Genomic DNA, 13,828 nt, shown 5'->3' on the forward strand with positions numbered 1-13,828 from the left:
GATTGTTTCACACAGGCCACCCTCCTGGGAAACCTGAGCGGGCAGGAACTTAAAACCATGGTGTCAACCAGTGAGCTGCAGAAGACCAGAGGCACAGTGAGTCCACACAACGATCACCCTCTACACTACGACAGCTGCTCCATCAGATCAGTTGTAAAAATGTGTTTTACATAAAATAAAATACCAAAATGTCAGCAGTTCTGAACATTAACTCATTGAGTGCCATTGACGTATATGTACGTCAATCAAAATCCAACGCTTGAGTGCCAATGACGTACATATACGTCAAATGCACTTTTCTGCGGCTGGTAAATGGGGACGCTGTTGCGCACACTGAGTGATTTTGGGGCTTCTGGGATGTGTAGAACGAAGAAGACTGTAGATCAGAGCAAGAAGTGAAGAAGAAGGAGAAGACGAGTGCGATCGGTACAGAGATAAAAAAGTTGGGAAAAGTTTCTATTTCTAGAGAAAAACGACGGGCAGAGCCTGGAACAAGTGTAACGTGGAGCTGGAGGAAAGCTTAGCCACGGATGCTATTAGCATAGCTCCAGCATGAAGTGATCGGAGGAGGCAGGAAAGGTAAACTCATCTAGATGATCAGCACCAAAATGCCGAAGCAAAAGCGGATCGCGGAGTTGCTGTCTAACCGACGTGACGACGAACCGAGAGATCAGCGCGGTGAGTCGCTGCCGCAGCCGCGTCCAGCAGAGAGGCTGAAGACGCCATGACGTCTCCCTCCCTACTTCAGAGACGAGGGGAAGCAGCAGGAGGAGAAGGAGGAGAGGGTTAGGCAGGGGTGGACTGGGACAAAAATTTGGCCCTGGACTTTTTGGTCCAGACCGGCCCACTATCTACACGCGGATATTTTGCCAACTAGCACCGTTGATGTACATACAAACACACAAGCTCTTAATAACACCACTACTAAACGATATACAATATACAACAAAGTAGAGGAATAGTGTGGAATAAGTTAAGTTTGGACAAGATTACATGCACATAATGAGTCTGCATGCAATCAGAACTTTGGCTAGTTGTCTAAAGTATGGAAAACAATAGTACAATGATCAGAAAAATGGACAAACACTAATTTTATCTTAGAAAGACAGTACAGCTCAGCATAATGTATAGACAATGAAGCATGACAAGGCGATGGCCGCGATGACGGGGGGGCTAGGAGCTATCCATGGTTAGTTAACCAAAAGTCTCTTGAAATATCAAACAAAGAGGAGAACTATGGACTGTGGAAGCTTGAATGGCCAAAATACAGAAGTTATCATGACGTGAAACATATCGAGGGTTTAGAGCACAAGGGGCGTAAAAGAACATACCCCTTGGAGCACAAGGGGCGTAAGTGACATTTTGGGGTAAAATGACATTTATATATCATTGGAAAGGTCTTGACAAGCTCTATCCAATCAGAAAGCTGGTTTAATCCGTTTGTCCAATCATAGTGACCTAAAGGCTTAAAACACTAAAGGCGTAAGTCAAAACATTAAATTCAGTTTGGAGCGAAAAAGGCGTAAGTGCACTGTGTTTGGTGCACAAAAGGCGTAAGTGCCACATTTACACTGACAGAACCTGCACTGGCCCATTTTGACAGTCATCATGGATGGTAATGCCAGAGAAGAGCTCACAGAAGCCGAGAAAGTGTTATTACACATCATAGAACTTCCACTTGATCCCATTGATAAGTAAATACCTGTATAATGGAAGTAGTATTGATAGTTCTGGCCTTTTAATCTATTATCTAAACTAGCTGTTCTAGCCACAGAGCCATTAACCCTCCTGTTGTCTTTCTGGGTTCCCTTCCTCCATCCATCCTTCCTTCCTTCCTTCCTCTTTTGATCCAATTGACCCTCCATCTTCCCTTCCTTTCTTTCCCTTCCTTCTTTCCTCCCATCTTTCCCTTTGTCCTTCCTTCCTATTTTTCCTTTGTTCTTCCTGCCTTCCTGCCTTCCTTCCTTCCTTGACCCTGGTGATCACTTTTGCAATAACTCCCAGTGCTGACAAAGCTTTAGGCTGGTTTCATTCATTCATTCATTTATTCATTCATTCATTAATCCATTCCCTAACATTTACTGTATTATGCATGTGACTTTCAGTATGTCGGGAATACTTTTCTTTATCATAAAAACATATTTCTATATAAATATCGACATCGGTAAACATCGGCTAAATGAATGGGGTTAGATGACCTACTTGGAGTAAAGGAATTTAAGGGGTTAAATGCATTTAAATGCATTTAACCCCTTAAATTAATTTACTCTGATTGGGTCGTCTAAGACCCTCTGCTTCCTCTCATTCTTACCCTGTCTTACATCCTCTCTCATCTAAACATCACCCCCTCCCTTACAGGCACCTACAGTACTCCCCTCACCTAGACACACCACCTTCCCTCACTATACACACAGTGCACCGATGTGAAAATTGTGGCCGATGTTTACCAATGTCGATATTTATATAAAAATATGTTTTTATGATAAAGAAATGTATTCCCGACATACTGAAAGTCACATGCATAATACAGTAAATGTTAGTGAATGGATGAATGAATGAATGAATGAATGAATGAAACCAGCCTAAAGCTTTGTCAGCACTGGGAGTTATTGCAAAAGTGATCTTAACCCTTTGTTAAAAATAGTTATTTATTATTTTGTCCCATTGAAATTTGTGATGGAACTTGATGGAGGTGGAAGAATTACGGTTAAATGAATTTAGAGCTGATGGAATTTGATGTTTTTTTTTAGAGTGGTTCATAGTTTTTACAATGTTGATGTTACTGTTATGGCTTAAAAATAAAGATAATTCTGCCTTAATGTCTCTTTTTCAGTAGTATCAGTATTTTGAATGTCACTTACGCCCTTAACAACAACCACAAAATCACAAAATAGTAGTAAATGTTGGTGCACAAAAGGCGTATGTGCCATTTTGTATCGTCTGTTAGGCTTCTTTGCTGAAATTTAATAGTTAGCCAGAGTTTTTTGTTTATTATCATTTAGAATATGGATTCCTCACAACTTTATCTCTATAACAATATAGAATGCTTAAATATATGGCTCTCAATGAAATATTTACAATAAATGCAAAGTTTGTTTTTGCTCTCCTGTAAAATTTGGAAAATGTCACTTACGCCCCTTGTGCTCTAAGGGGTAAGTTCTTTTACGCCCCTTGTGCTCCAAACCCTCGATATGTTGCAGTGTAAAAAAAAAAAGGACCGTTGATTCGGTGGAAACTCGGCTTAACGGGCGGGGGCGGGGCCCCCACGGCATGCGGGGCCCCCCCGCCTCGCGGGGGCTGCGGGGGTATACTTTACGGCCCAGAATATAGTTATTGTTTTCCAATACTTTAGATAACCAGATTTAGCTCTAACACACCACACCATCAGAGTTATTAGCTATAGCTATTTATTATGTCAAGTAAAGTTCATAGCAACCGTTCTGGACCATTTACAGTATTTTAATGAATGTTTATCCACAGCATTCTGGAAAGCACATACCTGCTTAACACGGTTATCACTACCTCCTTCACATGGTGGAGAGTCTTCCTCAACACTTATTTTTTCAGCCTCCTCCTGCACCATAAGGGCAGTGTTAATGGGAGCCTCACTCTCTTCAGACTCACGTGAAGGACCTGCTGCTGAAGCTGCAGCATCGGTGCTTCTAGCCCTGGCCAGGCAGGGCGGCCCCAGCAGCAAACATCTGCGTAATTGTTGTACTTTTAGCAGTCTGTGCTGCTAGAGCTTTTCTTTTTCTGTTACTTTCCTCCATTTTTCCGCGCCGCCTTTGCGTTTGTTTACTTTTCTTTTCCGTTTTTGTGCGCTGGTGTGTTTTTTTTTCTCTCTCGCTCTCTCTCATCATGACTCCGTGATTGGACGAGGGGGGGTCTAGAACATGCGTGGGTGGGACTCCTGGGCCTCTGTAGCCTCTCATAGGGCCATTGGGCCAGGTAGACAAGCCACTAGGCCAATCGTCACCTCTCTGCTGTGTCTGCAGCTGAGCACTGTGGGCCGAGCCGATGTATGTCTCTCTCCCTGGGCCGGGAGAGTTACAATAGGCAAGGCAAGGCATGGCGGAAAAAAGTTAAATAAATAAATAAATAAAAAACGGCCGCCTATCGGCCCATTAGTGACCGGCCCACCGGGAAAACTCCCGGTACTCCCTATGGCCAATCCGCCCCTGGGGTTAGGAGAGGGTGAGGGGGCAGCAACTGCAGGAGAAGGAGGAGAGCAGGCATCACTCTGCAGAGTAAGACTCCTACTTGTTTTAGTTTTTTTTTTTTTTTTGTACAATGAAAAAACACGTGAAATTAAATTTTCAGATGTCTTGCCTACAGGTTTTTGAAGCCAAAATTAAAACGGATAAATCACTGTTTTTCTTGAGACTCTCTTTCACAAAAATGCATTTTTCTCAGCTTTCTAGAAAAAAAGTGGTCTTTTTGGTGCAACCAGGTTCTATTCAGCTTAAGATAAATCAAGAATGGAACAAGGTACAAACAAATGTTTTTTCCCTAGTTAAATAGAGAGTCTCCTCTTTCCTTTGAGCTATTTTGTGTTTTCAGAGTCATAGTACAAAATATTCTCTTGGTCTTAAAATATTACTCAAAATGCCCCGAAACGCTGGCACATGGCACTGACCATTTTATAAAAGGGCTGGCACTCAAAGAGTTAAAGGGGAACTACACAAGTCTGGTCGCATTTCCGCTGTTTTGCTAACCCTCCTCCAGTGCCAAAACGGGGCCCCTATTGGATCGCGGGGCCCTACGCACTGTGCATGTTCTGTGTGTAGGCAGGGGCGGCCCTGCCTCCTCCCAGCCATGTGCATTTCTTTACAACAAAGCCTGCGAAAAATCAATAAATGGACCGGTGGATAACGTTATTTATTACACGGTACCATTGAATGCTGTTCTCTGATTGGTCCATTGCTGCGTTCTACAGTCTGTTATTTCTGTATAATGACCGTCGTCAAGTATAACAGACTGTTGCTAGAGACGGCACTCTGATCAGAGGAGCACAGAAAAAAGAAACTATGCAGGATATTTACCTTGCTTTACATTTTTGGTTGAGTTTGGCGGCGCCTGTGGACCAAAGCGATAGTGTTTTACCTGAAGGAAGACCCCATTTCCCATGAGCACCTGCGCATAGAGTTGTAAACACCCTGATCTTCCGGTCGCATGCAGTTGGATTGGAAATTAACAAAAGACGGGTCCAAACTACGTTTCTGTTTCCTTGAAACAGATAAATAAAACATTATGTTGAATAATTTACAGTAAACACACGTACACAACCCGGCAGGAAGGTGCCGCGTTGCCTGAATATCACTATTACTTGCAAGAATGTAGGTGTTCGCAGCGACTGCAACGGGGAAGTGATCTAGTTACTATTTTAGAAATGATAATTGTGTTTCATTCCTCCATTACTTAAAAAAGTAATAAGATTAATAGTTAATCAGATTAATAGAGTAATCAGAGAAAGCGTCTCTAAATCACACGTAACACTGAACAACAGTTTCTTCCCATCAATCAAACCCCCCCCCCCAAAAAAGAGGTGAAACTTTGTCGCATCACAACTTGTTGATGGTTTTGTCGTGACCATAAAGATGATGATGAAGTGATGATTATTAAATGTGTTTTCAGTTTCTTCACAAGCTCACAGCTCGGGCCCTCAATAAGGGTTATGAGGACGGGAACCTGGATACCGATGAGGCCGAACACGAGGTGTGTGTGTGTGTGTGTGTGTGTGTGTGTGTGTGTGTGTGTGTGTGTGTGTGTGTGTGTGTGTGTGTGTGTGTGTGTGTGTGTGTGTGTGTGTGTGTGTGTGTGTGTGTGTGTGTGAGAGTGTGTGAGAGACTGAGGTTTAAAACAGCCCACCTCAGTGTAGTCGTCCAGTTTGAGCTCCACCTGCTGACATGGATTGTTGTTTTTCCAGGGGAAGAAGGCGGAGCTGAAGTCGTTCATCATCGACCTGAGCAAAGAGTTCTCCATCCTGTCTCGTCTCAGTTCACCAGCTTTGTCGCCATCGAGGAACGGGTTTGTGAAGTCGTCTGCCTTTTTTTCCACATTCAACTCCCTGTATTCACCTCTGGCAGCTGTCCGTCACGGCCACCTTCACCCCTGTCACTCTCAAGTTTCATCACATCACGTTGTGCAGCTTCCAACCAAACCAAACCCTTCCACCTTTTTTCAGGACTCGGAGCAACCGGAGGACGGTTTCACTGACATCCCCAAGCTGATCGCACCTCGGAGGAAGAATCAGAGGAAGAATCGGAGGAAGAAGACGACGACATATCAGACAGCATGTTCGATGATGTTAAGATGGTACAGGCACAGTGTGTGGTGTATTCACAGAGAAACAGCAAAGTCATTTGTTGGGATTTTCTAACTCTGCATTTTTCTCTGTTGTAGATGGGTTACGATTATGATTATGGCTCAGACGATCTGTATGATCACTCAGGGTCTCCAGAACGTTTGGTAAGTCCCTTCATGCAGTGACTACTAACTGCTCTGACTTGCTGCTGAACCTCTGAGCTTCCCTGTGCTCGTCATCCCCAGACAAGATATTGATAATATTCACTGAATTCCTCCTACACAAAAATGGCTTTAATTCCAAGGCCAGACTTTAAAGGGTAATTGCTGTTTTTTACAATCTGGACCTTATTTCTAGGATAAAATCCGATCATTTACTCACCCAGATAACTTTGGTGTCATTACAAGTTGACGAAATTAGATCCTGTGTGGCGCGGCTTGTTGTTTGTTTCTGTGTCTTTCCGACTTGTCGGAACAAAATGAGCAACCTGGACTCACTAAAGCTCCGGCTAGTTGAGCTGAAAATGGAGCCGAATGCCGAAGTGGAATTATCAGAATGAGCCGGGCAGCGCTCAGAGATGATATCATCCTTTTTTTTTTTTTTTCCTTTTTGACTCCGGTTCTCATTGTTGCATTGAAATGAGTAAGCTACTTGACATCCTGGAAACCTGCCTGATAAGTTTTGGAGACGTGTGCGCCTCTCGCTGCTGACCACTGTGTCAGCTGTGCCTCCGCTGAGCTGAACCGACATTAGACCAGTCAGAGCTGGTGAGCTTTCAGCCCATCTCGGTGCAGACACATGAGTTTTTTCCTTCTTTATGGGCATGTTTCATTCATTCATTCTTTTCTTATCTGTATTACAAAGTTTTAAGTTGTTATTTCTCTGAATACATTCTGAGTTTAAATGAGATGCTTATTTTTTCATTTCTGCCTTATTTTTAGTATATTTTCAAATTATAAAAGTTTGGGTATGATGTGTCTGTGCTGGATACATTTTATTTATTTTGGTGAATTGCTTCCCACAAAAAAAAGGGTCCTATGTTCCCCAGTATGTATTGCAACCGGGGAATATAGGACCCTTTTTGGGAAAAACGGGAAACAAGGGGAACATAATCCCATTGTTTTGTTCTGATGTGGCTAACTGTGCCTGCTAACTAACCGAGTGTCTGACACCCAAACCGAACCCTTCCACCTTGTTTCAGGACTCGGAACCATCTGAGTACGGTTTCACAGACATCTCCAAGCTCAAGGGGAAGACAGAAGACTTCGTCCCCTACGAGGCAGCAGAAGACGATTTATTGCTGGTACAGACACAATGGCCCTCATTTATCAAACTTGCGCAGGATCTGGTGTAGATTCTGGTGTAAATATCAGTGTACGCCAAGTGTCACGTGTGATTTACTAAAAGTGTGTACGCTGCTGATTTCCGCGTAGAACAAGTGTGGTATTGATAAATCCGGCGGCTGAAAACGAGCGTCATTTAAATGTCACGCCCCGATATATTCCTGCTTTAGAGGCGTCACCCTGCCCCTTTTACAACATGGAGACACGGAAGACGGCCAAGAAGAGGGACTTTACTGACATTACCGCGTTGAACAGGGAGAGGGCGGCAACATTAAATATCTGGACATTGATAGATTGATAGTTTTTGTGATTGATAAGCGTCATCCTGGTGGATGGAGGCTGCAGACGCACGTGTCACCGACCACGTCAGGAAAGCCAGCGATCTCATGAAATGCTCCTGCAGTTTACTAAACACAAGTGATTGAGGAGAAATCATATAGGCATATTTGCGAACACGACTTTATAACCATCAGCACCGCTGGCATGGTTCGGCTGATGGAGGGATGTGAAACACTGGCCCGATCTCCCGCTGACAGGTCCCGGTGACGGAAAAAAAAAAAAAAAGACTCCGCCGCGGAGATCAGCTGCACCTAGACAGGTAGCGGAGCCCCCCCCAACCGAGGCTCCGGTGTCCGGCAGAAAGAGAGACTGAGGAGCCGTCCGGTCATGCTCTGGTGCAGGAGATGTTTGAAGTTTGTGTGTGTGATCTAACAATAACAGGTCTGTCTGTCATTGACTGTTTCTGTTTACACAGCTGATTAACGAGCATCTGTCACATCGTGGTTTTTAATTCATCTCAGCTGCTCAAAATAAAAGTCGAGTTAGATTTTCAACACGGACTTGGTTTTATCGTTTCTTTTTTTTTTTGGGCTACTTTTTATCTTTTTATCAATATAAACAACGACAACATGTGGTCCACATCGCTGCGTTATTAGACTATGATTTAATAATCATTTTGACACAGCCGCACTCGTTCCTGCATGTTCTACGCTGGTTCCAAATGTGCGTACACCTGGTCAGAGCTGGCGTGAGATTTGTGCGTACCGTACGCTCACGCTCAGATTGATAAATGCCGATCCTTGCGGTGAATTTGGTGTACACCCATTTTTTTGGTGTACGCAAGTTTGATAAATGAGGGCCAGTGTGTGGCGTATTCACAGAGAAACAGCAAAGTCACTTTTCTAACTCTGCATTTTTCTCTGTTTTCAGTGTGATACCACCGAGGTGCATACTTTTGGAGACCTTCTTGTAGCTTTCCTTTGTCAACAGCTCCTGCTGCTCCTCCTCCTCCTCCTCCAGGCTCTTCCTCACAACTTTTCGGCTCTGCCTTCCCTCAACCTCCACCTCCACCCAGCGGAGATATCATAGTTGCTGGAACAGTAGATGACTCATTTTACTTTGATGACATGCCACGTCCTTGGTACAAGACCAGGGGTCCACAACTAGACTCCATAGCCACTCACAGCCAAGCTTTGAGCAAACCTGCTCCTCCACCTCTACCCATGGGGTCTGATTACTCTAGCATCATCAGTCCCTACCTCAAAACCAAGTTTATATGTGTGACCTCCCCAGCCCATGATCTTGAAGCCAATGTCATGGCAGCCGAGAGCCTAACATCACTTTCTTCATCATTTTTTTCGGAACTGTCCAGGCAACATGTTGGTCATTCTCCTGCAGCCGCTCCAATCGTGAGCTTGTCTAGTGCAACACTTCCACAAATGGGCTTGTGTCCTGCACCATCTCCACCTCCAACCATGAAGTTTTCTCCTGAAGAACTTCCACTCATGGGCTTTTGTCCCTCATCTTTACCACCTGTACCTACACTCATGGGCAGTTCTCCTGCAGCACCTCCTCCAACCCTGGAGGGATTTCCTTGGTCTGGTGCTGCTAATAGACGACTTTCGAGACGCAAACGCGCTAAGGATGTCTCATACAGAGAAATAGTAGAAAGTCCTCCATCCAGCGATGTTTGTGATGCTGACAGAAGTGACAGAAGAGTGAAATCATTTGTGTCTGAATGGAGGATGGAGGACAAGGAAAATAGTTCTCATGGACTCATGGGCAGTTCTCCTGCAGCACCTCCTCCAACCCTGGAGGGATTTTCTAGTCCTGCTGGACGACTTTCGAGACGCGACGCACTAGGGATGTCTCATACAGAGAAATAGTAGATTCTGTGATTTCAGCTTCTAGTAGTAGTCCTCCATCCAGCATTGTTTGTGATGCTGACAGAAGTGACAGAAGAGTAGAATCATCTGCGCCGGCGAGAATGGAGGACGTGCAAAAGAGTATCTCAGATTCAGTGGAATTGATGATCGACGGAGCTCCGGCCGGATCACTATACGGAGAAAGACGGGAAAAAACATCAGCCTATTTTGCATCTGATGATGCTGATGATGTTCATCAAGAATTATCGAGAAAATCTATTGCCCTTGACCTTTCATTGCGGGAACATCGTTGGCCTCAACCTCAGATCCGGAAAAGAAGAGCCATATATAAAGGTGCTGGGCAGATACAAACGCAAGGTCTTTGGGCAGACAGCACCTGGTGTAAATCTGCAGACAAAGAATCTGAAGAGCCTGGATTGTTCTTTGCGTAAGTCTAGAAGCTGTTATTGTTTATACAATTATATGAAGGAAGACTCAGCATTAGTGTGTGGTCAGATTTCTGGATGATGTCACACTGCTGTCTGTATTCACTGTGTGTGTGTGTGTGTGTGTGTGTGTGTGTGTGTGTGTGTGTGTGTGTGTGTGTGTGTGTGTGTGTGTGTCTGTGTCTGTCTGTGTGTGTGTGTGTGTGTCTCAGGATGAAGCCAGCAGTTGCGACCGTCGGCAGAGAAGCACTGAAGCTCAAATGGACAAAGATCTTCCAGATGCAGCATCAAGTGAGACATTGAATCGTTTTACCGATTCGTCTTCTGATGCCTCGCTCACACACACATGGAATACATGAAACCTTGACTAAGATTTATCAGATCTGATGATCTGTGTATTTGTTGATACGTACTGTATAGTTCACTAGTCCACTACACTACTTAACACTAACACCAGACTCAAGTGAAATACAGTGGCTTTAGTGATGTATTTTTTCCTGCATTTACTTTGCTTAATTTTTTTTTTAATCACACCTTGTGCCCTTCACATCAACACAGTCTGAAGTCAGACTAACAGAATAGTGGATAAAGTCAGTAATTTTGAATTTAGATTTCTGTAAAAATGAGATCAGCTGATTGACACTTGGGCCCAATCCCATTTCTCTTTTTTTCCCCTACCCCTTGCCCCTCGCCCCTTGAAACGGAGCTACAAGGGGTAGGGGTAGAAAGTCAACCCCTCCGAATTGGGACACCCCTTCAACAGTCACATACGTCATCACGTAGTCTCACTGGCTTTTACGTAAGCTGATGCGGCGAGCTTTTGCCAGAAATCAAATAGCCGTGTACCATATAACTTAATAAAATAAGATAAAACTTAATGCAGACTGATCGGTTCATTGTAAAACATTTATTTACTGATGTAAATGTGGTGATTTCTGTACACAGAGCCCAGAGGCAGCGCTGCCTGCTCCTCTGTCTGATACATGAAGCTTCACTTTTCATCCAAATAACTAATGCTACTGCCACAATTGTCAGATTTCATCAATTAGACCAACATTTAAATGCTAAAAAGAATTTAACATGCTGGTGGTAAACCTCTAAAAACCCGCGGATAAGTTAATTAACGACCGCCTTCTCTCCCGGCGGGACCGGGACGAGGACGTAATTTGGCCAGCGGAGCAGCGCTGCAGGCCGGCTGCTGCCTCTGTGAGGAGCCGCTCCTCCTGGAGCTTCACTTCTCCGAAAAATCGTCGGAGCAAACTTCTAACCCGCCGTCATTTGGGTAAACTAACCGCACATTTGGGACCTAAACAGTTACTTTCTCGCAAGAAAAAATATTAAAACTTAAGAAAGTGACGTAATAACAGCGCTACAGCAAGAAATAAAGCAGCTTTTCATTTTACAGCACCGCTGCCGGCTGCCGCAAGATGCATTCTGGGAAACTTTTCATACCCCTCCGTTTGGAGTGTGCCTCTGAAAAATCTCCGTTTGGAGGGGTATGTAGCCCTACCACTTCCCCCTACCCCTCTGTCCTAACGGGGATTGGGACACCCCTACCCCTACACGTGAACGCGCAAAACGGAGGGGTAGGGGTAAGTGGTAGGGCCAAGGGGTGAAATGGGATTGGGCCTTGGTCTGTGGATTTGGCACAAAGTGAGTCAGGGTCAATGATATGATGCAACTGTTACAATTGGATATGTTCTGGGACGTTATGGACTCTCATGTATTCTATTTTAGTACTTGAACGCACATAACCTGATGTGTGTGAACATGAAGCCAGATAGTGTGACTCTAGCCTGATAAACAAGGACATAATGTAACTGCTGAGTTCTCTTAGTTTGTCAGTTAGGTTTGTTGCATTAGATACATGCCTGAACAACAACACACACACATGTTGCTTATCACATTCTGAGAACATGCGTGGACAGTGGCCTGTCCACATCACCGGTAACTGGCCAATTATATTCTGTCATGTGAGACCCAACCTCTGTACAGGGCAGGCCCAGCCCATGAAGATAAATATGAACCATTTCCTGAAATCAGGGCTCGCTCCTGATGGAGATCTCGTGAGAGCTCTGTCAGGCTCACTCCTGACCGAGATCCTGCGAGAGCTCTGTCACTATGAGTCCAGTGCTCATGTACTTTATCTGTCACCTGAGTAAACGTTACTACTTTTGTACGAAAGACTTCTCTGGTTTGTTCTTGGGCTTCCAATACAAAGAATCGGGACTAACACAACCCAATGTCAAGTGGTGTAAACGGCATTTTTTTCTTCTTCTCATAGACAGGAAAAAGAATCTGGACTCAAATGTGGGATAAATATCATTCACATTTGCAATGCAACACTATGTTTCTTGACAAATTTTACATAATTTGTTACATTATAAAAATGTTTCAAAATACAGCAAAAAAAATCTATTTTTATTTAATTATCTTAAAGGGACAATGAGGAGTTTGTATTTGGTTATAATCCGACTTTCATTCTTGATCAATGAAAACATTCTTGGCAAATGCTTTCGCTTTTGTCCGTCTTGCGCCGGTCCAAGAATTTCACCGTGCGTGCGGAGGCTCATGGGAAATGTAGTGTGAAAACACTTCGCTTTCCAAAACTCCTCGCTGTCCCTTTAATATTTTCAGAAGAAAGTTCACTTAGATCCACTGTAGGTGGGTAAAATATTTAAAGGGATAGTTCACCCAAAATTAAAATTTCAGAGTCCTCCGTGCCTTCTCTGCGGGGGGGGGTCCGCGCAGCAGTATTTGTCCATATAATGGTTGTGAATGGTGCTCACTTTTCTTCGTCCAAAAAGACACACCAAAAAACATCCAAATACCTCCATACTGCTCGTCCGTAATGTCCCCCAACATGAGAAATTGTTCCGCCGGTCAGTGCAAATCACACGAGATTTGCACTGACACAGGAAGAGCAGTGAACTGAGACACTGGGAGCTTCCGCTACAAACAAGCTTAAAATATAGACTTATTTAATTTTTTTTGGAACAATTTCTCATGTTGGGGCTTCAATACAAGAGGGACATTACAGACGAGCACTATGGAGGTATTTGGATGTTTTTTAGTGTGTCTTTTTGGACGAAGAAAAGTGAGCACCATTCACAATCATTATATGGACAAATACTGCTGCGCGGACCCCCCCGTAACTCCAAGAAGGCACGGATGACTCTGAAAATTCTCCCAGCCCTTAGTCGACATGAGGGTGAGTAGATAATGAGTGAAATTTGAATTTTGGGTGAACTTTAATATTTATCGTTCTTTTGTGGTTACACCATTTGACATTTTCAGGGCATTCAGTCTTTTGTTAAAAAATGGTTCAAATGACATAAAAACAACATGAACAGAAAACAACATTTTAGCAGATCAGTTACTTTAAAACACTATTTTAAGATATTTCTGAATGGCTCATTTTGCCAAGCCGTATTTGTCACTGACCCATATATCATGCGAACGTATTCTTTGGGTTCTGCAGTAGATTAGATCCGTACCTGCTTTAATCCATTTTTGTTTCAGTGACGTTTTCTCACCACTTTGTATGCAAAATGACACAGTGTGTTATTTGTCTGTGTTGCAGGATGGCTA

General features: G+C 43.8%; 1 long non-coding RNA gene across 1 annotated transcript; it reads left to right on the forward strand.

Annotated features, from left to right (window-relative positions):
* Positions 1-8: 8 nt before the first annotated feature.
* Positions 9-5,990, forward strand: LOC146964725 (uncharacterized). The gene is made up of 3 exons (XR_015034601.1): positions 9-96; positions 5,635-5,715; positions 5,927-5,990. It is a non-coding gene; the product is annotated as an uncharacterized LOC146964725 (long non-coding RNA).
* The last annotated feature ends 7,838 nt before the right edge of the window (positions 5,991-13,828 follow it).

Source organism: Trachurus japonicus, chromosome 21 (assembly GCF_045865225.1).
Source record: "Trachurus japonicus isolate A0001 chromosome 21, Traja_1.0".
Taxonomy (NCBI): Eukaryota; Metazoa; Chordata; class Actinopteri; order Carangiformes; family Carangidae; genus Trachurus; species Trachurus japonicus.